The sequence below is a fragment of the Macrotis lagotis genome, chromosome 1 (genome assembly GCF_037893015.1).
Source record: "Macrotis lagotis isolate mMagLag1 chromosome 1, bilby.v1.9.chrom.fasta, whole genome shotgun sequence".
Taxonomy (NCBI): domain Eukaryota; kingdom Metazoa; phylum Chordata; class Mammalia; order Peramelemorphia; family Peramelidae; genus Macrotis; species Macrotis lagotis.
The window spans coordinates 885463053-885488709 of record NC_133658.1 but is presented as its reverse complement, the minus strand read 5'-3'; the positions used below and the strand labels follow the sequence as shown (position 1 = coordinate 885488709).

The following is a 25657-nucleotide window of genomic DNA, read 5'->3' as shown; positions in this document are numbered from 1 at the left end:
TATTTGTAAAACCACCCTCAATGATACTGCAAAACCACAAAGGGCCAGTGGGAGTCCATGGAGTATATAAATCAAAGGGGAGAATATCACTCCTTCCCTTGATTAGTAAGGGAAAGTGATACAAAAAAAAAACCCTAAACATTAGTTCAACAAAACTAATAAGTTATATATAAGAAGGAAAATAGAACTTCAATCTGTTCCTCTAACCTGTCCGCTCTGAAATTACCTTCAGTACATGCCATTGAGAAAAACAAGTTCATTTCTGTCATAAATATATAAGGAAATAAAACAATATCAAAACAAAATGAAAAGATGGGTATTTAAAACAATTTCACATTTAGAGGCAGCTAGGTGGTGTAGTGGATAAAGCACCAGCCTTGGAGTCAGGAGTACCTAGGTTCAAATATGGGTCTCAGACACTTAATAACTACCTAGCTGTGTGACCTTGGGCAAACGACTTAACAACATTTGCCTTGCAAAAAAAAAAATTTCACATTTAATATTCTTAAGGAATGCAAAATTTGTAGTGTAGGAAGGATATCAAAGTTGATGAAATTGAATCAGAAACATTAAGCGACTTACCCATCAGGCAAAAAAGAGGAGTTCAGGAAGAAGAACCCAAAATCTAGCACAAATTGCACGTTCATAAAAAGTTCCTCATGTGCTAAGGAGTAAATTATCCCAACATTTAAGGGAAATTTCTTTTAGCTGCAATAATGCCAAAAAAAAAAAAGAAAGAAATAAAAATCCAAGTTGACTACTAGGGTACAATTTTCAACAAACATGCTAACTTAATTATGTTTTGCTTAGTCTAATATTCAATTTTTATTCCTTGAGAACATAAAATCAGCTTAAAAGCAATCTAGAACAATGTGCCAAATCACGTATGATTTGCTAATGATAATGCATAAAGAGATTATCCCAAATTTAGGAAAGTCAAATGACAATTACTGATACATGTGATTTCTACACCACACTCACATCCATTAAATTAAACGCACTGAACTCATCCTCCCTATCATTACTGCATTCAAAGGAGCTCGAAGTTCAGACATTGGCAGTATTTTGACAAAAACTGAATGAGGAAAAATAGTTAACGTTTGAAATCCTCTTGAAAGCTACTTCATCATTTTCAGCTGCCCTGAAAAATGCAAGGTTTGAGCACTTACTCTATATGTGAACATACTGGTCCTGATATTTCTCAATTGTAAAAATGAAACATTATCTTTATATTCTCTGTAGGCTCTCTCATGTCATGATCCTGAAGAAACACAAAAATTCAAAAATCTACTGCCATGTTATATTCCTTTTGCCATCTATCAACATAATTTGTCTAATCCAAGTAAAGTGATATTTAAAAACTGGTTAAAATAATCTAAAATGGATACAATGAAAAAGGTCAGAAATCAAGTGATAAAAACAAAGCACATAGCTTAACACTAATTGGCCAAACACAAGTCACACTGTGCAAATGAACTAAAAAAAAAAGGCAATTAAGCTTATTAACCAATAAGCAACTCTTGATTGCCTAGGTGTTTTGTCCTATGCCCCCCAGATACTCTCTTGATATTTATTTATCTGATTATATGCTGCACTCTACAAAATGTGAGCTTTTATGGATGGAAATTGTGCATATATTTCTATTAATCTTCTTCTGATGCTAAGAGGGAAACAATTTCATTTCAGTTCCACAATCTGATTCTACCAATGAAACTAAGACTAAAAATAATATTTTCTGGCGGCAAGAAAAATACACTCAGGAATAAATAAAACTCTAGCATTATTGGGGGGAGGGGGAGAATGATGGAGTGGGTCATAGTAACTGAAGTAATCAAGAAAGATCCAGTATAGAAGGCAGTCACTGAGCTGAGCTGTGACTAAAGATAGAAATAGACACACACAGTTCAAGGAGACCAGTAAAAACAAACACACACACACAAAAAGAAATAATTTGAAAACAAGTATATTCTGACAATAAAATAGCAATTCTGTCTACATTGGAGTTAGAAAAGGAAGGGCCTAATGGAGAAAATGAAATAGGAATTGGAAACCTATAGGAGTAAAATAAAAATTAAACAGAAAAGTGTTCAGCATTCTACCAAGATTCAGAACAAGTCACAGGTGACATTAAGATAGCCAAACTGAAGGGGAAAGCCATATGCTAAAAGAAAAGTAAGGAATCAAACAGAGAAATTATAAAGCCCAAACATATAAATAAGAGAACTGATATACCACAGCCTGGGGAGGGGAGAGGGCCACAAGTCTTGTGTATAAACCTGTTTGCATTCTTTTCCAATATCATTTGTACTTCTGCTTTCTGATTCTGCTTTTCATTCGCTTAAAAAAAATATTTTTTTTATGTGAGAAGGAGAAAGAAGAAAAAGCATTTAGATCATGTCTACTATCTGTAATGCACTATGGTAAAACTTAATTTTTACAAATACTACCTCACTTGATCCTCACAACAACCCGCTGAGACAGGAACTGCAATTATGTCCGTATTACCGTTGATGAAACAAAGGTAAAATGACATGCCCAGGTTTAATACAACCAGAAAGGGTCTAAGACCACATTTGAAATCAGGTTATCCTGACAACAGGTTTCTATGCCTATAAAATGTCACCTAACTGACTTACATGGGATGGATCAATGGTACTAAGAATGATACTGAGGGAAAATGTGTAGATATTGAAAAAAATTTATATGGATATGGATATGTACATATAAACACATCCACATATAATAATAGAAGCTTTATTAAAGGGGGAGGGAGGATTAATAAATGAGATAAGAGAAGACTTTGAATACCAAACCTAAATTGTTAAACCTAGTCTTAAACCTAAACCAGGAAAAAAGTTTCAGCATACACACTTATTTATCAATAATAAAAACATAATTATGCTATTTATGCACAAAATAAAACAAAAAAGCTAAGATAAAGATGAAATTAACTACTTTACTTAGTAAACTTGTGATTTAAGAGCTCTGTGAAGGATAGATTAGAGAGGAGAATGACTGGAGACAGGGAGACAACTAGGAAGCTACAAGCATTAGAGTCAAGTTGCGAAGAAACAGCTAGAAATGGGATGGAGGCTTTCTCAGTGTAGAAATGGGAACAGATGTGAGAGAGGTAGAAGCAGAAGTGACATTTTCTAACAGCTTAGATATATAAGATGAAGCAAAGTAAGGAATCGAGGATGTAGTCGAAATTATGATGATGGAGCTTTTGATTTTAAGAGAGAAATTTGGGAATCTGGCAGGCTGGGGGGGGGGGGGGGGGGAGGCAATTACAGAGGCATGTGTGCCTATTAATCCTGTGACACTAACTGTCCTGCCCAAAACTGAAAAGGAGACAAGTAAGGCTTGCACTACCTAGTTATTGTCGCTAAGGGCAGAGTCCAAAATAAGACACATGGTCTAGCTAAAAAGGGATATGGGTAACACAAGATAACAGTATTCCCGATGGGACCCAGAGTGCTACCTCTGAGAGTGTTCCATGGTACTGAAGAGGCTGAACTCGGGCACCCTCTGGATATGGTAGGGATCACTCACAAGAAAAGCTGGGAGGGGCAGCTAGGTGGCACAGTGGATAGAGCACTGGCATTGGAGTCAGGAGCACCTGGGTTCAAATCCAGTCTCAGACACTTAATAATTACCTAGCTGTGTGGCCTTGGGCAAGCCACTTAACCCCATTTGCCTAGGGGGGAAAAAAAAACCTGAAGAGAGACCTGGAGTTAGGCAACTGGTTTGGTCCAGATATGGGAACTATTAACACTATAAAAATTTTAGAGGGAATTAATAAGACCAAAGCAGTACTTCAGGAAAACTACCTTAAACTGCAGAATGTTGGACATTTTCCACAAAAATGTATGGGGAGGGGACTGAATCAGAAGAGTTTCAGCAAAAATTTACAACTCCTCAATGATAATAAAAACTAGGTCTATCATAAATTGCTTCTCTTCCCATTCATCTTTAGAAGCCCTCTCTATGCAGGTGAAATTACAAGCATTCCTGCTGAGCAGCAGGATTCCTGGGTCATTAGTTCCGCCCCCCCACCCCCACCCCCCAAAAGACTCCTTGCAGCATGAAAATCTACTTTGTGAAGAGCAGACAGACCCAGATGGCCATAGCCAACAAAGAAACTGGAAAGCAAATATTAAGAGTCTGAGAGTCAGTCCCTCTTTGGACAAGAAATAAGACCACCTAATTTTCTAAGAAGGGCACACCTGAACACCCAAGAGGGGGCCCTGTTACTGCAGTGTCAAGCCAACACCAACCCAAAAACCAATTTCCAGGATAAAAGGAGGGACTGAAAAGGTATTTTCAAAAAGAATAAAAAATCTTTTACACTGAAATTAACAAACTATAGTGAAAATAGTCCTTCATAAACAAAAGGAACTAAAATTTTTCCACATCTGACAAGATAAAAATTAGATAAAAAGATGATTTAATTAAGCTCTTCTGTTGGACTCTCCCAATTAACTATACCTAATGATGAAACTGAGTAAATCATTCTATATATTAATTCCCTGTAAATAAGACTTAAGAAAACTTCAATATAAAACAACAACAACAAAACACTTCTGTAGCTTCAAAACAGAAAGCAAATAATAAAACATAAAAATGACAATTAATGATTTTGGCAAAGTATGTAAAATTTCCTAGCCTCCTTACTAAGAATGAATCTGAATATAAAAAATGTGAAGCTTAAAACAGACCAAATAAAAAATTCCTTTTTTTCTCAACAGAATTGGTTCCAAACCCTTGCAAAAGATTAAGGAAGACCACTTAATGTACTAGAAACGACAGTTTATTGCATAGGACAAAATCAGGGAGAAAAAAAATGTTGGAAAATTTAGAGCTTGGACTGCCGAGGCTACAAATAAAATGTCACAAGTAACTAAGAGATGAAAGCTTAAGCTTCGTGTTTAGTGAAATTTACCCAACCCTAAAAAAAAAAAAAAGCTTCATGTTATTTATCTATTACAGACATTTCAATGAATTAAGCATTTTCATCATTTTATTCATGATTAAACTTGATTTATATGAAATCCACACAATGAGGACCATTCCAAAAATGTATTTGCCCTCCAAAATAAGCTGTGTTAAATGTCACAGATGTTCCCAAATCAATTACATGGATATTAAAAACCAAGAGAAGAACAGAATTAACTTAAATCCATTCACAATCTGAGTATTACTGGGAAGTCCTGGGATTTGGGTTAGTAACAATGTTACTCCCAGGGGGGTATAGAGATTCAAATTAGAATAGGACCTAAAAACAAATTTTGTGTACCACAATTAAATAAAAATAACTGTTTACACTTCCACAAAATGAAGAAAACAAATTTCTTCTAAAAGACCTAGGGAAGGGAGAAGCACCCCACTGCTAAAGAATTTATCTATAAAAGTATGCAAGGTTTTTAGCTTTTTATATTCATGCACACATACCACCATTTCCAATGGTAGCTTTTTCCAGTGCAAGGTGAGAAGAGAGGGAAATTGCTGTGTGTGTGTGCACGCACATGGGGATATGGGGTAAAGACAGGCAGAGAAATCAGTAGTTCTTAATGTTTTCTAAATGATTTCTCTCTTGAGACAATTAAAAGTTGTATTATCACAACAAGGACCTTTCATCTAATTCCACTACTTTTACTAGCTTGATTCTCTTTATGGCCATGCCACTTCCTTCTACTATCATTAATTCAAGGGTTGTGAAGTTAAGTTCCAAATGTGGTGGGTCTCCTATCAATAATAGAGACAATTTTGATGTAATGATTTTTTTTTAAGTTATTGTAAGGCAGTGGGGTTAAGTGGGGTTAAGGTGGGATTTAAACTCAGGTACTCCTGACTCCAGGGCCGGTGCTCTATCCACTACACTACCTAGATACCCCAATGTATTGATTCTTGCAAATGTTTTCCTGCTTTATTCTCTTTCAATTATGATTTCCATTATCATCCTTTAATATCCTTACAATGACATTGCTTAGATTATCTTTTTTACCTTTCATTGTGCTTCTCTCAGTTTTAAGAACACATAACTTAAAATCTAGTATCCCTTCCTTGTAAAATGTTACAGATGAAATTATATTAAGCAACATCTGGCACCTTTCTTGATTTATCAAGCAGAAAGTTTACTGCATAAGACTTTTTGGTTCCTTGTAGCAACTTATATTCATTTGTTTTAACTTCTGAATGAAGTCATGATGTTTAATATTGATGTTTCCCTTTCACTATATTTTATTGTAAGAGTTAAATTTATCTTCATAAACAGATTACTTATTAAAAGCTTACTATTAGGGGCGGCTAGGTGGCATAGTGGATAAAGCACCGGCCCTGGAGTCAGGAGTACCTGGGTTCAAATCCAGTCTGAGACACTTAATAATTACCTAGCTGTGTGGCCTTGGGCAAGCACTTAACCCCACTGCCTTGAAAAATCTAAAAAAAAGAAAAGAAAAGAAAAAACAACTGATATGGAAAACAGATTTAGGAAAGATAATTTAAAAATTATTGAAATACCTGAAAGTCATGATCAGGAAAACAGCCTTGACATCATTTTCAAAGAATTACTACAGGAAAATTGCCCTGATATTCTAGAAGCAGAGGGCAAAATAGAAATGGAGAGAATTCACTGATCCCCCCCGAGAAAGAGATCCCAAAAAAACAACCCCCAGGAATATTATAGCCAAATTCCAGAACTCCCAAGTCAAAGAGAAAATATTACAAGCAGCCAGAAGGACACAATTTAAATAACATGGAGGTGCAATAAGGATCTCACAGGACTTAGCAGCAACTACATTAAAAGCTCGTAGGGCATGGAATATAATATACTGGAAGGCAAAAGAGCTTAGAATGCAACTGAGAATCAACTACCCAGCAAGGCTGAATGTCCTCTTCCAGGGAAAAAGATGGACTTTCAAAATTTCAAATGTTCCTGTTGGAATGGCCAGAGCTGAACAGAAGGTTTGATCTTCAAATACAGGACTCAGGTGAAGCATAGATATTGGAAGAAAAGGGGAAAATATGAGGGACTTAATGATGATGAACTGCATGAATTCCTGTATAGAAAAATGACACTGATAATATTCATATGAACCTACTCAATTAACAGAGCAGATAGAAAAAGGACAGGAGAAAGCTAAATTTGAAGATAAAATATGGTGTAAAAATGGAGTCAATAGAAAAAAGGGAAAAGGGAGAAAGAAAAAGGAGAGGGGGAGTAGACCAAGATATTTCATGTAATAAGATTTTTCTTTATTACAATGAACTATTGCAATGATATGGAAGCGGGGGAAGGCAAGGGGGAATGAGGGAATCTTTGCTCTCATCAGAGGTAGCTAGGAGAGGAAACAGCATATATACTCAATGGGGAACAGGCATCTGCAGTAAGAAGGAGAGAAGGGGGACATGGGGAAGGGGTAGGGATGTGAATGAAGAAGGAGAAGATGGACCATGGGAGGAGACTGGGCAGATATAATGCATTTTCTTTTTTACTTCTTGCAAGGGGCTGAGATTGGATGGCCTGTCTGGGACCATAGGGCCAGGTGGATGGTGGGCTTTAGGGGTGGTAGGGGGGCTTGGGACCCCTTACCCCAGGGCCAGGGATCTATCTGCTGCGCCACTCAGCTACCCTGCAGCAGAGTCAGTGAAGGGAGAGAGAAAATATAGTACATGGTAGTGGAGAAATACCAAAGGAGAGAGTTACTATCAGCAATGGCAACAGCGGAAAAATATATTAAAAACTTTTGTGATGGACTTATCATAAAGAATGTGATCGGGGGCAGCTAGGTGGCAGAGTGGATAAAGCACTGGCTCTGGAGTCAGGAGTACCTGGGTTCAAATCCAGTCTCAGACACTTAATAATTACCTAGCTGTGTGGCCTTGGGAAAGCCAATTAACCCCATTGCCTTACAAAAACCTAAAAAACAAAGTGATGACCCACGACAGAGTTGGTGGTGTTGGTACACATACTGAAGCACATGTTTTATTATTATTATTATGGGGGGGGGGGGGGGGGGTTTGCAGGGCAAATGGGGCTGGGTGGCCTGCCTGGGGCTGCATAGCAGGGTGATCCTTGGGTATCTGAGGCCGGATTCAAACCCAGGTGCTCCTGGCTCAAGGGCCAGTGCTCTGTCCGCCACCCAGCCACCCCTACTATTAATATTTTTTTTTATTTTAGGTCTTTTTTGTTCTTTTATTTTGGTTTATGCAGGGCACTGGGGTTGGGGTGGCTTGCATATCACACAGCTGAGTGATTGTTGAGTGTACAGGGCCGGATATGGGCTTGGGTCTTCCTGGCTCCAGGGCTGGTGCTCTGTCCACTGTGCCACCAGGCCATACCTACAATTATTACTATCATTTTTTTAATTTTAATTTTTTTCTCTCCCCTTTATCGCTCAAGTGGGTATATTTTTTGGGAGGAGGGGGTATTTTGTTTACTCTTAAACAAGAATATTTTATTAATGTATAAAAAATAGTTTGTACAAAATGAGAATATTTAAAAAAATTAAAATTTTAAAAGAATTGTGATAGAAAATACTATCCATATCCAGAAGGAACATAATGTGGAATTTAAATGAAGAATAAAGCTTATTATCTTTGATTTTTAAAAGTTGTATGTATGTGTGTGTGTGTGTGTGTGTGTGTGTGTCTCATTTTTTTCTTGCTGATGTTCTCCTTTCTTCAATTTGGATCTCATTCTTCTCTAGCAACATTATCAATATGCATCTATATTTAGAGCCTATATCAGATGTCTTTCTGTCAGGAGGAGGGAGGAGATAATTGTAAAACTCAAAAAATAGCAAAAAATAATGATTGTGGGGTGGCTAGGTGGAAGGGTAGAAATTAAAAAAAAATAGTGATTGGAAATGATGATAAAAAAAAAAGAGAAAAAGGGGCAGCTAGGTTGTGCAGTGGATAGAGCACTGACTCCAGTCAGGAGTACCTGAGTTAACCCCATTGCCTTGCAGAGAGAGAGAGACAGAGAGAGACAGAGAGAGACAGAGAGAGACAGAGAGAGACAGAGACAGAGACAGAGACAGAGACAGAGACAGACAGAGACAGGAGACAGGGAGAATGGAAGAGTAAGAGGGAACCAAACTATGAATAGTCTGAAAATTCAAATAGACATTTCAACTGTATCTTAAAAATTACAAGATAAAGAATGAAGGTTAATGAGTAAAGGGATCACTGCCAATTACAGTCTGAGACATACACTACAGGATAGTATAACCATTTTTAGAAAAGGAAATAATTCACCCTCAGTCTCATACCTCAAAAATATGGGAGTGGGAAATTTAAACCCATGGCATTTGTTAACTCCAAAAATCTACTATTTTTTCCACTGTACAGTCTTTACAGATGAAATGGATTAATGGAAAATTGACATGAAAAGGAATTGCTCTACCTATAGTTCAACACTCCAGTATCATCAGGAATGATGACATACTTGCTACATTTGGACTCAATACCTCACACTATTTTATCCAACTTTGTGAAGATGTGGCAAAGGTACTTTAAAAAGACACCAAGTTGCTATAACAGATACAAAAGGGTATGATCAAGGTGACAATTTTAAAGGCATTCAGGAATAACATTAAAATGACAAAAACATTTCAAAAGAAGATATCATGCTCTACCACCCCCCTCGGGGAAAAAGGGAATATATCAGTAACTATTAGCCCAGGTGCCTACTTCTTTATCTCAATAAACATCTTTATTCAATTATGTATATCTTTTTGTGCTACATGCAGACATTCAGTGTAACAATTAAATTTCTCAAAAGACTTAATTCAGACCACATTCTGTCTCACAATTAAATGAAATGGAGAATAAGAACCCTCAGCATATATTTTATTATACACCAAACAGCATTTGAATTGGTAAAACAAAATACAGCCTTCAAGGCTCCTCTTATACACTCTATATTTTCAAATCAAACAAGATCTTTTAACATTTTCTCATAAAATAACAAATTCTCATAAAAAATAAATTAGCACAATTTTCTCCACACAACAAAATTAACATATACTCAACAAACTCTATAGAACCGAAATCCCACTAAATCAATTCACAGATCAATGGAAATCCAAATGCTATCACTATCTCTCGTTATTAAATGCTATCTCCTTGGGGCATGCAAAAAATAAAATAAAATAAAATAAAATAAAATAAAATAAAAGACTTAATCCAGAAGTATAAAAGAGACTGATGGGGCCGCTAGGTGGCCCAGTGGATAGAACATAGGCCCTGGAATCAGGAGTACCTGAGTTCAAATCCAGGCTCAGACACTTAATAATTACCTAGCTGTGTGGCCTTGAGCAAGCCACTTAACCCCATAGCCTGCTGCGCCAGAGAGAACACTATATTTCTACCTGCATAGGTCAAAACCTCTGCAAATGAATACTCCAAGCACAGATTAAAAACTAACAAAAATTTTTTAACAACATAAACAAAAATGCAATAGAAAATAGGTGATGAATTATTTTCGCAGTCAATATCCATCCCACAAGGATCCTTCCATACAGTTTAGTGGCAGGCTTTTCTATTTGAATTTAATTCACATCCCTGGTGTAGATGATTGAGATGAGTTTTAAAATTTTGCTTATTTAAAGCAAAAGCGTTAAATGATTTGCCCAAGATCATACAGCTAGACAATTATTAAGTGTTTGAGGCCGAATTTAAACTTAGATCCTCCCTGACTTCACAGCCAGGGCTCTATCTACTTTGCTACCTAGGTGTCTGGAGCATTTCCACATCCACAAAGTCAAGACATATCAAAAATGGAACTTGACTGCAGGTGTTCCTAGTCCCAAGACCCACTTTAGATAAACAACATCAGAAGATCATTAAAATAACAATACATGCACACAAACTAATAAAGGAAAAATTATTTACACATAAAATTTATGTAACCACAATTAGAGTGACCTCACAACCACCCCCACATAAAATATCTCATAGTTAAAGTATTTTGCCATCTTTCCCTTTTTTGTAAAGCAAGAAGCTAAAAATACAAGAAAGAAAATATAAATGCATCAGAAAACATTTTTCTGGCATTAAGGCTAATTTTACAATCATTTTTCCAATAGATTACAAAGGGAGGGTCAGAATTCATTACTGCTGAAAAAAATAAACTAAAGATATTGAGTATTCCAAGACAAATAGACACCAGCTGACCTAAACATCTCCAGTCTCCAAGACTACAGAAGTCTTAATGATTTGTAAAGGATTTTTTAAAAAATAACTTCATAGGAGGATGACTACAAGTAATTCACAACAATTCTGTTACTAATGAAAACAACTTCAGCTCATTGTTTGGTTCATCAGAAGGAGCAATCAAATCTAGAGCACTGGCTCTGGAGGCAGGAGAACCCCTGAGTTCAGATCCAACCACAAGAGACTCAATAATTCCTAGCTGTGTGACCTTGGGCAAATCACTTATTTGCCTTGCCAAAAAAAAAAAAAAAATCTACTTTGACCATAGAACAAATCACTTTTAAAAACACATTTTCACTAATATCAAGATGAGTTCTCCTGGAGTAATTTATTTTCAAAACAAGAGATTACCTGTGAGGCTATTTTAAAAAAAAATGATGAACATTTGACTATGAGGCAAACTGAACAGCAAAGTCAGAATATTTGAATACCAAAGAAGAAATATAGAAATTTTGCTTATAGATTGGGGAAAAAGAAAATCAAAGTCAAATTAATGCTACCTTTTAAAACTCAAACATAAAGCTCTCTGGGGGAATTCTATAACTGCACCTATCAGCTTCTCTCCAATAAACTGAGGAATGATCCATCTGGTATCGTATTTAAGCAACACATTCTGCAAGTTATCACTGTCACAAAGAAAACTGTTGTGGCTATTTGATTTATACAGATGGAAGTTGTTATTAGAAAGGAATAGTAAAGAATATCACCTCTTGCTAAACTAATACTAGCTATAAAGTTTCTTGAGCTACAAGAGCTCATTATCCAGTAAAGTTTTATAATATGAAAAAAATTCAATAAAATTAACTCTAAAATATAAACATTACAAAACAATAACTCCAAGAATAACTGAAAAAAATACAAAAAAAAGTTCCCTTGGTATTTGCTTCAGAAAACTAGACAGATAAATATTTTAACAAGGTTTCTACTGATCATGTGTAAGGGGTTTTAAAGTAACACAACAGGGTCATTCTTCTATAGGCTTTTGGCCTGACACTGCAAAATAAAAAAATTGTTCAACAAATGCTGATTTAAAGGATGTATAAACACTAACTGCTCAAACTCAAATTCCTTCAAAAAAAAAACTCCACTAGTTTTCTGAAGGAAAAATAAAAACTAGGAAAAAGTAAAGGATAATGTATACATGGAAGTAGGAGAGCTCAGGGTCAAACTCAAAAGGTGATTTTGGAACTCAAATAATTATTGAAAACTCTCTAATGAACCCAAAATTCAGGCCACCCTAGGGAAAATGAATACCAATAAACTTGCAAATACAGCCTAAAGGTTAATTTGTAGCTATTGCACAGACATAAGAGTAGCATTTTCAACAATCTTTGATTCCAGAATACAAAATTCTTGTCAATCACTTTCACTGCAAAATTTCCATTTTGGTTATAAAATTTATTTAATCAATTTTCCAAGGGCCTATGGAACAAACAATAGGATCCCGTTCTTTATTGTACCCAGTTTTATTCAGAAATTTTATCAATGCATCATGCAATCATGACTTTGAAAGATTTATAGATTAGGCCAACAGTTCTTTTAAGGAAGTTTGCTTCCAAAAAAAAAGGGAAAAGAAAGTTTACTTCCTTAGGGCTGCTTTTAAGTATTATTGCATTCATACTATCAGCAAATAATGAAAGAGGAACAATATAGCTAGTTGGAAAGTATATTCTATTAAAAAAAAAGATCAGAGACCTTGTATAAAAGGAACGCCAATTAGCAAACTGTGGTATATGTATGTCATGGAACACTATTGTTCTATTAGAAACAGGAGGGACGGGATTTCAGGGAAACCTGGAGGGATTTGCATGACCTGATGCGGAGTGAGATGAGCAGAACCAGAAAAACACTTGTACACCCTAACAGCAACATGGGAGTGATGTTCAACCTTGAAGGACTTGCTCATTCCATCAATGCAACAATCGGGAACAATTTTCTGCAAAGGAGAGCACCATCTGTATCCAGATAAGGAGCTGTGGAGTTTGAACAAAGTGCAAGGACTATTCCCTTTAATTTAGAAAGAAAAAAAACAGATAGTTTATTGTCTGATCTTGTTACCTCTTTGACTTCTCTTCTCTTTAAGGATATGATTTCTCTCATCACACCCAATTTGGAACAAGGTACAACATCGAAACAAAGTAAAGACTGACAGAGTGCTTTCTGTGTGTGTGTGTGGGGGGGGGGGGGGGGGGGGGGGGGGGGGGCAAAGCAAGATAAGGGGGAAAATGTAAAACTCAAATAATATCTTTAATAAAAATCAATTTAAAAAAAGGGGACGCCAAGAAAAAATGGATAAGGAGCTTACATTTTATTGTTAGCTTAGTCTACATACTTGAGATCCCCTTAATTCTATGACCTTCCCACCATAATCTCCCATATAAACTAAAATCAGTGAGTCAAATCAACATCCTCTGGTCTCCCAAATGTGCTGTACCCCAGCTCTTAAGGTATCATTGGAAGCAGGAAAGTGAGGGACATAAATCACTGAAGAATCTAAGTGCTATGAACTTTTAATTCAGTTCAAATAGCTGGGCCCTCCACGACTCTGCTAGATTAACAGGTGCATGATAGTTACAAGGTTTATGAATGAGTTAAAAAAGAAGAAACAATTTGATGGATTCTTTCTTTGAGTCAATGGTGAATAGATCAAGTAAGTAATCCTGAGCCAATATCTCCACTTTCAGTTAGTTCCCTGTCAACTGAGCAGAGAACTTGGAGACGAAAAGAATTCCACTTACTCTTTTATCGTGTTTTAGTTTTTATACATTTTATGAAGGAATACTAGAAAGAAATGGAGGGGGGGGTAACTCTTTCAGACAACACTTTAGTCACTTAAATTTAATTTATGCTCAAATCAAAACATCACCCTCATAATATCAATGGTCATTTTGGAGAAGATAAACAAGTGACTTTATATAGTGACAAGGTAATAAGTGCTGGAATGCCAAGCATTTCAAGACTCATTTAAGCCCTTATTAAATAGACTCATAGATCTACAAAAGAAAATTAAGGTGCAAATGAAAAACACACAAGGAATGGACACACTACTGCTGCAAAAGTCTAAGCAAAAATAAAGTTCTTCAGAGAAATTGAGGGGCTAATCTCTCTAGAGGTGTAAGAAGACAAATTCAAACTTAACTATGTATAATAAATGAAAAATATGTGCGAAAGGCAAAACACTACAAAGATTAGAGTAATGAAGAATAGAAAAGGATGGGGATTTTTAGCCACTGAAAACTTACTTTTTCATTCAAGCTACATTGAAAACCTGTAACACTGAATTGACTATAAAACTCAAAACAAAAAGAAATGCTTTGGTGATCATTTTAAATTTCAGTGGGTCTACAGTCTTTATCTCATTGGGAAAGATGAACTTAGAAAAATGTACTGATACACTCAGAAGCAGAACTGTCAAAGTAATTCACAAGTGAAGATTAAGGCTAGAACAGGTGACTAGGTCCATTTTCTCTATCACTGTTCCTCCTGAAATCCACTTAAGGGCCTTCCTACAGTCCCTTCTTTTGTTGTCTTACTTCTAGCCTCAGTGCCCAGGAGACAGATTGATTGATTGAAATCCCAACAACCATTTCCTAAACGGTTTTAAAAGAAAGTTTTGTCAGAGACTGACTAATCAAGAGCTCCAGTCCAGTAACTTCAACAAAGACACTGAGCAGAGAGGGTTCTACCAGAGTAGGAGCATTTTGAGAACAGTTGATTGGATAAAGAATTCTGAAACTTTTGAAAAAAACTCCAAAGCTCGAGCTAAAGGAGACCAAGGAGGTCTGATCTTGCCTTTTCTTTTTAAAACTAAAGAAACTGAGCCCAAGAGAGGGCTCAGCCCCCAATGTGAGGGCTGAGAGCAAGGGGAGGTGGGGCATGGAAGGACTGGGATCCACACTGGGGGTTCTCTGTCTTCTGACCAGGTGGTCCTTCTAAGGTCACTCTAAGAGTTGCTCAAATTAGAATTCATGGATCATGTCATTGTTCTTTATCTTCTCCAAAAAGACCAATAGATATCATGAGAGTGATGTTTTGACTTGAGCATAAATTAAAGTGACTAAAGTGTTCTCTGAAAGAGTGACCTTCTGAACCCCCCTCATTTCTTTTCAGTATTCCTTCATAAAACCTGTATCATATCTCAGAAAGTGCAGAGTAAAGAAACCCTGAGGAAACTATAAGCAATGAGAACTACCATTGGCAATCCTGAGGCAGATGAGGCAAAATGAACGCAAAGTTTCCTTGTTATTCTCTTCATTTTTCTGTCATTCTAGACTGTTTTACCTCTGGGGGGGGGGGGGGGGTCAGTTTATTTATCAATTGTTTAATAAGCTATAAAGTATTTTGAGGACCACCTTCTGAATAAGTTACTTTGTAAATTTTTGACATCAATAATTAATTACACACATTTTAATTGCTCCTTAGTGTACACAATGTGCTTTCTTTTCAGCAACAGTGTGCGGTGAATAACACAAGTATTATTACTCTACGGAACAGGCAACAAGTACAAATTTAAAAGATTTGTCCAGAATCCCACAAAATCAATGTATATAATGAAATAACATCAAAAATGCCAGCAGCAGAGGAACAAATTGAATTTATGTATTGTATCAATGTATTTCTCTCTCAAGCACACATGCGCACGCACACACACACACACACACACACACACAAACACAAATTATCTCTCGCATGAAAACAAGCAGCCTTGAAATACAATTAAGTGACAACTATTATCCTCCTCTTTAGGTCAAATAAAGGAATCAAAGAGAATAAAAGAACAAAATGTATATTCTCTTTAATCACAAAGAAAACTTGGCTTTTCTGCCCTCTTCTAAGATGTGCATATCTTATATTTCTTATTCCTAGCCTGGACTCCTTGAACTGAACAAATGGGAAGGAAAATCTTGGTTCAGTTGGATCTTTTTCACCCTGCCTCCAAGAAATGGAGGTATCTGCTTCTCCTCTATGGTTTTTGTCCTCAGTTTCAAGTACAGAGATGATCCTGATAAGAGCTCCATCAAGGGTGACCTTTAAGAATCAACTGCAGAGTGGTACCATCAATCCAATATGGAAGCCCTGGAAAGTCTGAATGCCTTGAACTTGAGCCCTAGATGGGTTTTGGGTCTCTGGGAAGCAAACTAAACGATCAATCAAATACTAACTTCCCTCTCTCACCCCAGCCTCTCCAGACAGAGGTGCTGCAAGAAGCAGGGAGAAGAGGAAGAATTGAGTCCTATAAGTTGGTGAAGCATGAATTTTTAAGTTTTTCTTTTTTTCCTTTTAGAAGAAAGGTTGAAGGTGAGGGACAGGAAAAGGGGAAGAGGTTGGGGGCAAGCACAGAGCCTGGCTTTTTTTTTTTACCAGTGTCTACATCAGACTAGCTACCATTAATCATGAATTGCAATCCAGTTCAATGAGTCTAAACCAATACAACCATCAAGCTTATATCTCAAATCAGTCAGTTTTAACTTCTCATAAGCAGACTGTCATTGGAGAAAAGATGGAGTTTTGCAAAAGTAGGTGACAATATCTTAAGCTCCTTCTCAAACTCATCCTTAAGATTTATTGGCTCAGAAGACTAAAGTGAATGCTATTGGTGTAAATTTCTCATCAGGAGTATAGAAAACACTGGATAAGTGAGAATCTCAGAAACCTGGAAGTCAACTTCAGCAGAAGCTATGTGTCTCACTAATTATCCTTTATTCCTATAAATGGCTAAGTAGATATTTTTTAAAACTAAGAGATCTCCACTCCCAGGATATCAGTGAGTAATACTCTACTTTCTCCAAAATGAATACACAAGCTCTTGCTTTGAGGAGAACATGGAATGTAAAAATGTCTAAGTAGATGGGACCTTATAAGTCATCAAGTCCAACTTAATCCTTCAACATACTGGGAATCTAAATTCCAGAAGTTCAAGTTTTACACAGCTTAAAAAAGCAGTAGAAAATAAGATTAAACTGAACTCCTAAAATATCTATCATAGAAGCAACTGGAGAATACTTACAATCTCAAGTATAAATGAAAAAGGTGAAATGAATAATCAAGAAAATAATCAAGAAAACAAATAAATATCAGTAAACTAAAAAAAAAATCTCTAACTGCATGAAAATCTTTAAATTTTCTAATAAACACCAGTTGAATTACATAAAATCATTAAGGATTAAATTTGGATAGGATTTTTTTTTCAGAAATTAATGTAATGAAAATCATTGATTAACAACAGGGATATTTTACAAAGGAGCTTCAAAATGTGATTACAAAAGAACTATCTTCCAAAATCGTTTATCAGCAGACAATGTTATAATAAACACATTTATCCCATGGCTCAGTCACCCCAGTAGTATTCCAGAGTACTCTGTTATTGCTTCACTAAAAATATCACCACACTTGGTCTAAGAACTCAAACATGACAGGAATGAAAAATTCACTTATTCCACAATCTTCACAGCTTAAGATGAGCAGTTATGAAAATAATCTATTGTCTAAGAACAGGTCCAAAATCCAAGGTTATTTCCATGAAATTTGCCATTTAATGTTACTAATGATAAAAAATAAAATATCAACAACAACTAACAACCAAACTATTAAAATACCCTAGGAAAATTCCAAATTGAATGTCCCTGATATCTGATTCAAAAGCCTCACCCTTTACCAATTCAAACCTGATGATGAAGAATGATTCATGTTTTGCTTTAAAGCAATGTTTAACAGTACAGTGCATATCATCTACTAATAATCCTGTGGAAACACACTTTTCATCTCTATAGGAAAAATTAATGAGAAATTACAGCAATATTACTACAATAACCCTGATATAAGGTTTAAATTCCTTCTATTAAAAGTAGATTAATGGGGCGGCTAGGTGGCATAGTGGATAAAGCACCAGCCCTGGAGTCAGGAGTACCTGGGTTCCAATCCAGTCTCAGACACTTAATAATTACCTAGCTGTGTGGCCCTGGCTAAGCCACTTAAGCGCATTTGCATTGCAAATAAAAAAAACTTAAAAAAAAGATTAATAATTATAGCTGTATGGTCTTGGGCAAGCCACTTAACCCCATTTGCCTTGCAAAAACCTAAAAAAGGAAAAAAAAGTAGATTAAACCCTACCTATGCTAAATAAATAGTTTCAATGAATGATGGGTTGGAAAAAATTCATCATTTGATAGCCAAATTTGTGGTGAAAAAACATAAATACAGTCCACTGCCAAGACTATACTGAAAGGTTTCCCAGTTTATTAGGCAATGCCAGGGTATAGGTTCTTCTGGCATGGCCTTGAAGCAACTAAAATTCCCTTCACCTTAGATTAAAACATGGAGAGATGTTGCGTCTGCTTTGGTTCTCCTCCCTACTTGCTTCTTTAGTATCTTCTGTCCAAACTTGATTCAGGCCTTTCTACTATAGTGGGTCATTGGCTCTTCTATCTCTAGGCTACTTCACCTGATAATCACCTGATAAATAGTACCCAAAGATTTCAATTACCATTTTATATTGATGATTCTCAGATTTACTTATCCTATGCTAAACTGTCTTCTGACCTCCAATCTTCCAATCTGCTTTTTCAGAAACCTGAAACTGAATGTCAAGTAGACATCTTAAACTCAACTTATCCAAAACTGTATTCATTCAATCTTTATCAATACCCTCCCACCATTTCTGATAACTTCCTTATTACCATTCAGGATAACCGCTATCTTCCCATTTCTCTGTTCTAACAAAGCCATTATGCTGGAGGAGATTCTTAGAATAATCAGTCTACTTAATGTTCTTAAGTAACAGTAGTTCTGTTACCCTGAAGATTCTCCAGACTCCAATCTATCCTCTATTCATCTGCCAAAGTGATTTTGGTAAAACAAAACCAGATAGTGTCATGCCCCTCCAAAAACCCTTGAATCTCTCACATCAAAAAGGATCCAAAAGTTCTGCATAACCAAGCCAACCCAGCACTCCATCCCTACCTTCCCAGTGCACTTTGCTATCCATCCTGTATTCTTGCATCCAGTCACATGGGCTTTCCTGCAATTCCATAAACAAGACCCTCCCTTCTCTGGTCTCCAGGCATTTCTCTGCCTGTTCCCAGGTCTGGAATCCTCCTATTCTCCTACAAGCTTCTGTGGCTTCCTTCAAGCCCCAATTAAAATCAAACCTTCTAAACTGTTTAGATTTTCCCAATCCCTCTTGATTTTATCCCTTCCCTTTCTAAAATGATTTTTTATGTAACAATAATATATAGCTTGTTTAACCCATTTAACTGTTGTTTCCTCCATTAGATTGTGAACTCTTTCAGGGTATTTTTTTTGCATTTGTACCACGGTGCTTAGAACAAGCTTGAAGCATAGTAGTTGATCAATAAATAGTTCTGGACTGATATACTTAAAATAGAAATGAGAGGGAGCAAATTTGTGCTTTCAAAAATATATCCATCTGGGCTTTTGCTTTTAAAAAACAAAATTCCAATTCCACATTTCATATAGCAAAACTATTTCCTCTTTACTCCAACCAATTCTGAAAGAAAACAAAGGAGGAAAATCATACATTTAAGTTTCAGGGTGACCCTTGGGTGTCTGAGGTCGGATTTGGACCCAGGTGCTCCTGGCTCAAGGGCCAATGCTCTATCAACCACCCAGCCACCTCTACTATTATTACTATTTTACTTTATTTTGGGTCTTATTTTTTCTTTTTTTTTTTTGAAGGGCAGTGGGGTTCGGGTGGCTTGCATGTCACATGGCTGGGTGATTGTTGGGCGTATGGGGCCAGATGTGCGCTCAGGTGCACGTGGCTCCAGGGCTGGTGCTCCATCCACTGATCCACCTGGCCATACCTACAATTATTACTATTACTTTTTTAATTAATTTTTTTTCTCTCCCCTTTATCGCTCAAGCAAGTCTATATTTATGGGGGGGGTATTTTGTTTAGTCTTGAAAAAAGAATATTTTACTAATGTAAAAAAACATTATTTGTACAAAATGAGAATAAATATTAAAAAAATTTTTTAAAGTTTCAAGATTTCTACAACAAAAAGAGAATTTTTCCTCCCCATTGGGGTATTCTAAATTTTATACTTACACAAATCTCTTAAGAATATTTCTTTCTACTTGGGGGTGGCTAGGTGGTAGTGGATAGAGCACCAGCCTTGGAGTCAGGAGTATCTGAGTTCAAATCAGGCCTCAGACACTTAATAATGACCTAGCGGTGTGGCATTGGGCAAGCCACTAACCCCACTGCCTTGCAAAAACCTTAAAAAAAAATTTTTTTTTAAAGAATATTTCTACTTAGAGTTACATGACACAATAAAAATAAAGTCTCACCATTCTAATCATCCCGGATAACTTTAAGTAAAAAGGAAGCCCTGGAACTCTGACTAGAAATGACTAAAGAGATTCCTCTAAAGATTAAGATGAGAGCTTCTGATAGCAAGCTCAGTCTTCAGTCTTCCAAGAATTTACCAAATTTGACCTTACAAAAAGTAGGGAAGCATTCTAACAAACATTTTTATCTAACTGCAAGGTTTTTAAATCATAAGCACCATTCCTGTAAAAAAAAAAACAACAACCCAGTATTCATCCTTTGCAAATACCCCAATCTACAAAGATTTCCCTTGACTGAAGATATTATGCCATCATTCTAAAATCAGTGAAAAGGGGGGCTCCTGACAAACCTCTCCATGTAATAACACTTTGGATGAAATTATGTATGTCTATCACCTCTTGGAGGAATTCCCATCTCCAATTGTAGTGCCAGTATGAGGGGGGCTGCACATTTTTCTTCATAATAAAAACTAAACCCCAATTTCTGCAAATCTGATGTTATCTCCATATTTATAATACAAGTTGACAAGCAGTGTTCTTCTTTTCTACAAAATATGAGCGTTTAGCAGTACATGTTTTCAATCACTTCTCAAGGATGTTGGATATATCCTCAAGTGTTCTCTGTTCTCTGAGTACCAGTTTCATCTGCCACTTTGAACTGATTATCAGAGGTTGCGTATGGGGAAAGAAAAAGAAGAAAAAGTGAAAGGAACTAAAGGTGTGTGCTGTCTGTCTGTGACTATGTTAAAACGGTCAGTTTCTTGATGTCAGGATATTATATTCTGAAAAATTTTACTTCAATACTTGTACTACAAAAATACATTAAAATGTATATATAAAAACTGGTCAGTATACTCCAGTAGAAAAAGGGCTCTCAATACTTCAAACAATATTCTTTTGTTTATTTGTTTTTGCAAGGCAATAGGGCTAAGTAACTTGACAAAGGTCATAGGTAATCATTAAGTGTCTTGAGGCAGGATTTGAACTCAGGTACTACTTACTTCAGGGTCAGTGCTCTATCTACTGCACCACCTAGCTGTCCCTCTAACAATATTCTTTCTATGAGTTTATTTTTCAAGGTTTTCTTTCTCTTGTATGATTAGGAATGTGGGGAGCAAGGAAAAGAGGTATGAAAAAAAGATTTTAAACTGTGCTAAAGGACATTGTAAAAAAAATCAAACATCACATTTCCCCTACACTTACCCTGTGACATGTTTAAAAATAAAAGTAGTCATTTGTACATGAACAACCTGGTATGAAGATTGTTTGCTGCCATGGGAATGGGGGATGAGGTAAGGGAGGGTGGTAGAAAAATGTGGAACTCACAAACTTGCACAAGGATGAATGTTGAAAATCACCTTTCATGTAATTGAAAAAAGGGAATTTGTGACTGCTTAAAAACAAGGCACCACATAATTCTATATACTATTATCTTTTACTACGCAGCAGGTCATACAAGAGAGATTATAAGGGGTTGGTGTGATCAGAAAAGTAATTCATTATCCAAAAAATTTTATGAATTCTGACACAGAAATAAGTCAGCATTATCATACAAGCATTTGAAAAAAAAACAAGTTAGAAATATGGACCTGTGGAAAGGAAGGAATCAGAAGTACTTGTAGATGAGAGTCAGAAATGATTTTGTATTTGTTGGTTCAATATGGAAAAAGAACAGAAAATTTCTTGTTCTAGAGCTAAGAACTAAATCACTCTGCTTGTTCTTGCAAGAAATGCATCTATTAAGAGAAAAAGTGGTCAAGAAAAAGGGTCCAAGACAATTTACAATCAAGACCAGTGTCCAGAACAACAAGCAGCCCTAATTACTCATAGTAAAGAATATTACAGGAATAAGCACTATTCATAAGGAGGTATGGACTGGCAAAGTTTTAGGCTTTGAGATGGTGCAAGGGGAACTAAATGCTTAAGTTGTCATTGGAATTAAAAGACCTATTGTAGGGGCAGCTAGGTGACATAGTGGATAAAGCTCCACCTGGGAGTCAGGAGTTCAAATGGTTCAAATGGGCTCTCAGACAGTAATTACCTAGCTGTGTGGCCTTGGGCAAGCCACTTAACACCATTTGCCTTGCAAAAAAAAAAAAAAAAAAAAAACCTATTGGAAAGGAAAAGTAAAAAAAAAAAAATTACACCAGTTAAAAGCTCATGTGGAAACAATTGCAATTTCAGGACACCACAGTCTCCTTTTCTCACTCAGCCAGAATTAATAAGTACAAGTAACTGGTGAAAATTCTCATCACTCCCTTCCCCCAAAGAGAGAACCAAACAATTTTGAATATGGTCAATTTTGCTGGAATACATCAAGAAAAGCTATAGCATACTGCTAAATAAAGTTCAAAACAGAGTTCAATGTTCTGAAACTTGACCCTCAAAATATGACCCATTTACCAACTATCTTCTAATTGTCCAGGACATTGTATCTGATTCACAATTGTAAGGTCATCTTCACCTCTTCATTCACATTCATCCTTGCACTCAGCTCACATGACCCATTTAACGCCAAGTCTTGTTATTTCTCTCTTTACATGCTCTCTTCAACATAAGCGCATTGCCAGGCGCCAACCCTCATTCACCAGGCCTGGACTACTGGCAGAGAATTCCATTAGTCTCCCAGCTGCAACCCAGACTATAATTAGCTGCCAAAATGATCTTCCTAAAAACTCAAGTGTCAACCTCCAACTCAATAAACTCCAAAAGTTCCCTGCTTACCTAGAATCAAATATAAAATTCTCACATGTTCCAAAATATTCACAGAAGCCCTTTTTACATTGGCAAAAAATTGGAAATCGAGGGCACCCATCAATTGGAGAATGGCTAAACAAGGTATAATACATGAATAATATGGAATATTATTGCTCTACAAGAAAACAAGAAATGGTTGAACTCTAGAGAAGCATGGAATGACTTAAACGATCTGATGCTGAGCGAAGGAAGTAGAACCAAGGGAACAATGTACACATCAACAATATTATGAGATGAACAACCTTGATAGAAGCAACCCCTCTGGGGAGTCCAAAGAGCTGGGACAACAGTATTTGATAGATTATTTACTATATTATCCCCAACCAGAGGAAGAAAAACAAACTAAAACACACAGAAAAAAAAACACACGCCTACTAAATCCGATGAAAACTTTATAAAAACAATCTCTTACGTATCTCTTGTTCTTTATCCTAATTCCTCATGCCAGAAACTACTAATGTGTAAATATGTTTAACAAAATATGTATGTAAAATGCTAACCTAACTGTTCCCAACTGGGGGGGGGGGGGGGGGAGGTGGGAAGAGAGGGTAGAGAGAAACTTTGGAAATATATATATATATGATGAAAATAAATAAAAAAGAAAAAGAAAATTAAAAGAACAAAGAAATCACTGGTTTCAAGAGGCAGCAAGACATATTGGGGGAAAAATTTAAAAATTAAAAAAAAAAAAAAGATTGAGTACAAAGAGGTCTACCCCAGACCATTCTGTCTGCCACTCTACCTTATGCCTACCTGGCATAAGACTGCAATGTTTTCTCTCCTCACTTCTGCCTTAGACGTAATAACTTCCTTCAAACCTCAGCTCAAATTCGTTCTGTAGAAGTCTTTACACAATCCACACTGTTCTTCCCTGAAATTAGCAAATGCCTACCTTTTGTATATCTTGGATACACATAGGTGTTTCTGTTATTGCTCCCATTAAAATGTCACCTTCCTAGGGCATCCAAAACTCACAATGCCAAATGAATAAATGGCTTTTTTTATTTGTTAATATATTTATTATTTATTAGGTTAAATATAAATAATAACATATTATTTGATATATATTAGCAAATGTTTATTAACTGATTAGTATACAAAAAGAGAGAAGGGATGCTGACCTGGCCAGACCACATCTGTTAACACTGTTTAAAGTTCAGGGTCCTCTATTTCTGAAAGACCTTTCCCAAGTTACATGTAATTTAGATAATGACCATAAGCACAGTGATAGGACTTGAGGAACTGAGCATTATCGGTCCAAAAAAGACTGAGGAATGAAAAGTTTAGCAAATATTTCAAGTAAAAAAAGTCTAACTTTCTTTACTTCAGCAATAACACTGGCTAGGTTTATATCACAAATAAATCCAGAAAAAAAATGTACAGAAATATTTATAGCAGTTGTGTGGTAGCTGAGAATTGGAAATCAAAGGGATGGGATGTTTTAAATCCACTCTCAGACCAGCTAACAGACTTTGGACAAATCACTTATCCCTGATTACCTGGGATTCAGAGCTATCTCCATCCTTCTGATTCATAGAAAGTCACTGGTCCAGATGACTTAGCACAGCAGCACCCCCTCACTCAAATTCAATTTATGTGCATGTCATGGCATAACCTCTCTGACATCATGGTCTTCATCAAAAACAAAGGACAAACATCATCATTTGTTCTTTTCCTGATACTTTAGAGCCAACAGGGTGGTTGAGGGTTGCTATTCAGATAATATATGTGGAACCGGTTGTAGATTTCTATGAAGTGCCAGAGGAATTTGTTTGTAGTATGTCTTTTGACTCTAGGGATTGATCAACTTGTGATGTTTTCTAGCCTAAAATGCAAGGCTGCAAGGCTTCAAGAAATTTCCTAAATGTATCTGATGCTGCTAGCCAATTTTTGAGGAGAGATTGTAGAGCAGGAATATTTTTTTTTCAAATTAGGTTAAAGTGTAGCTCAAGGAATTGACCTTTGTAGCTTTCCTCTTTACCCAGTCGACCTATACAGTGAGGGAAGACCTTATCTATAAAAATGTTTTATTAGTGTCCTTGGAGCCCAACAGTAGTTTTCTTATTTTCTCTAAGCAGAAATAAGCAAAAAACACTGAAATTCAGTGCATGGTTTTATGTATTTTTTTATTTGATCAGCAGTTCCCTAAAGAAATATGGGCAATCCTCATTTAACTAGTTTTTGATATCTTTGTGAGATCTCAATAGATTTTCCTACTCTGAAATTTCCCAGATTTCCCAAATGAAGTAAACAAAATTTGTAAGATTGCTGGGCTTCTTATTTTTGGTGCCAGTTTTACATTTTAAATTTTAGCAGTTGCTAAGTCTCAGGCTCAGAGCTTGCAGTTATGCATTTGATAATCAAATGACAGATT

General features: G+C 36.2%; 1 protein-coding gene across 10 annotated transcripts in view; it reads right to left on the bottom strand.

Annotated features, from left to right (window-relative positions):
• The window catches only part of RERE (arginine-glutamic acid dipeptide repeats), a 570111-nt gene that overhangs the window by 373338 nt on the left and 171116 nt on the right, over nucleotides 1-25657 (bottom strand). Inside the window, exons 1-2 of one of the 10 annotated variants that reach the window (XM_074218542.1) lie at nucleotides 1170-2893; nucleotides 583-708 (exon numbers count right to left, since the gene is read on the bottom strand). The exons of 8 other annotated variants lie outside the window; for them this stretch is intronic. The gene's annotated coding sequence lies outside the window, so the exon portion shown is untranslated. Of the gene's footprint in view, nucleotides 1-582; nucleotides 709-1169; nucleotides 2894-25657 lie in introns of those variants that run through there. One more of the 10 variants, XM_074218541.1, reaches the window with a different exon arrangement.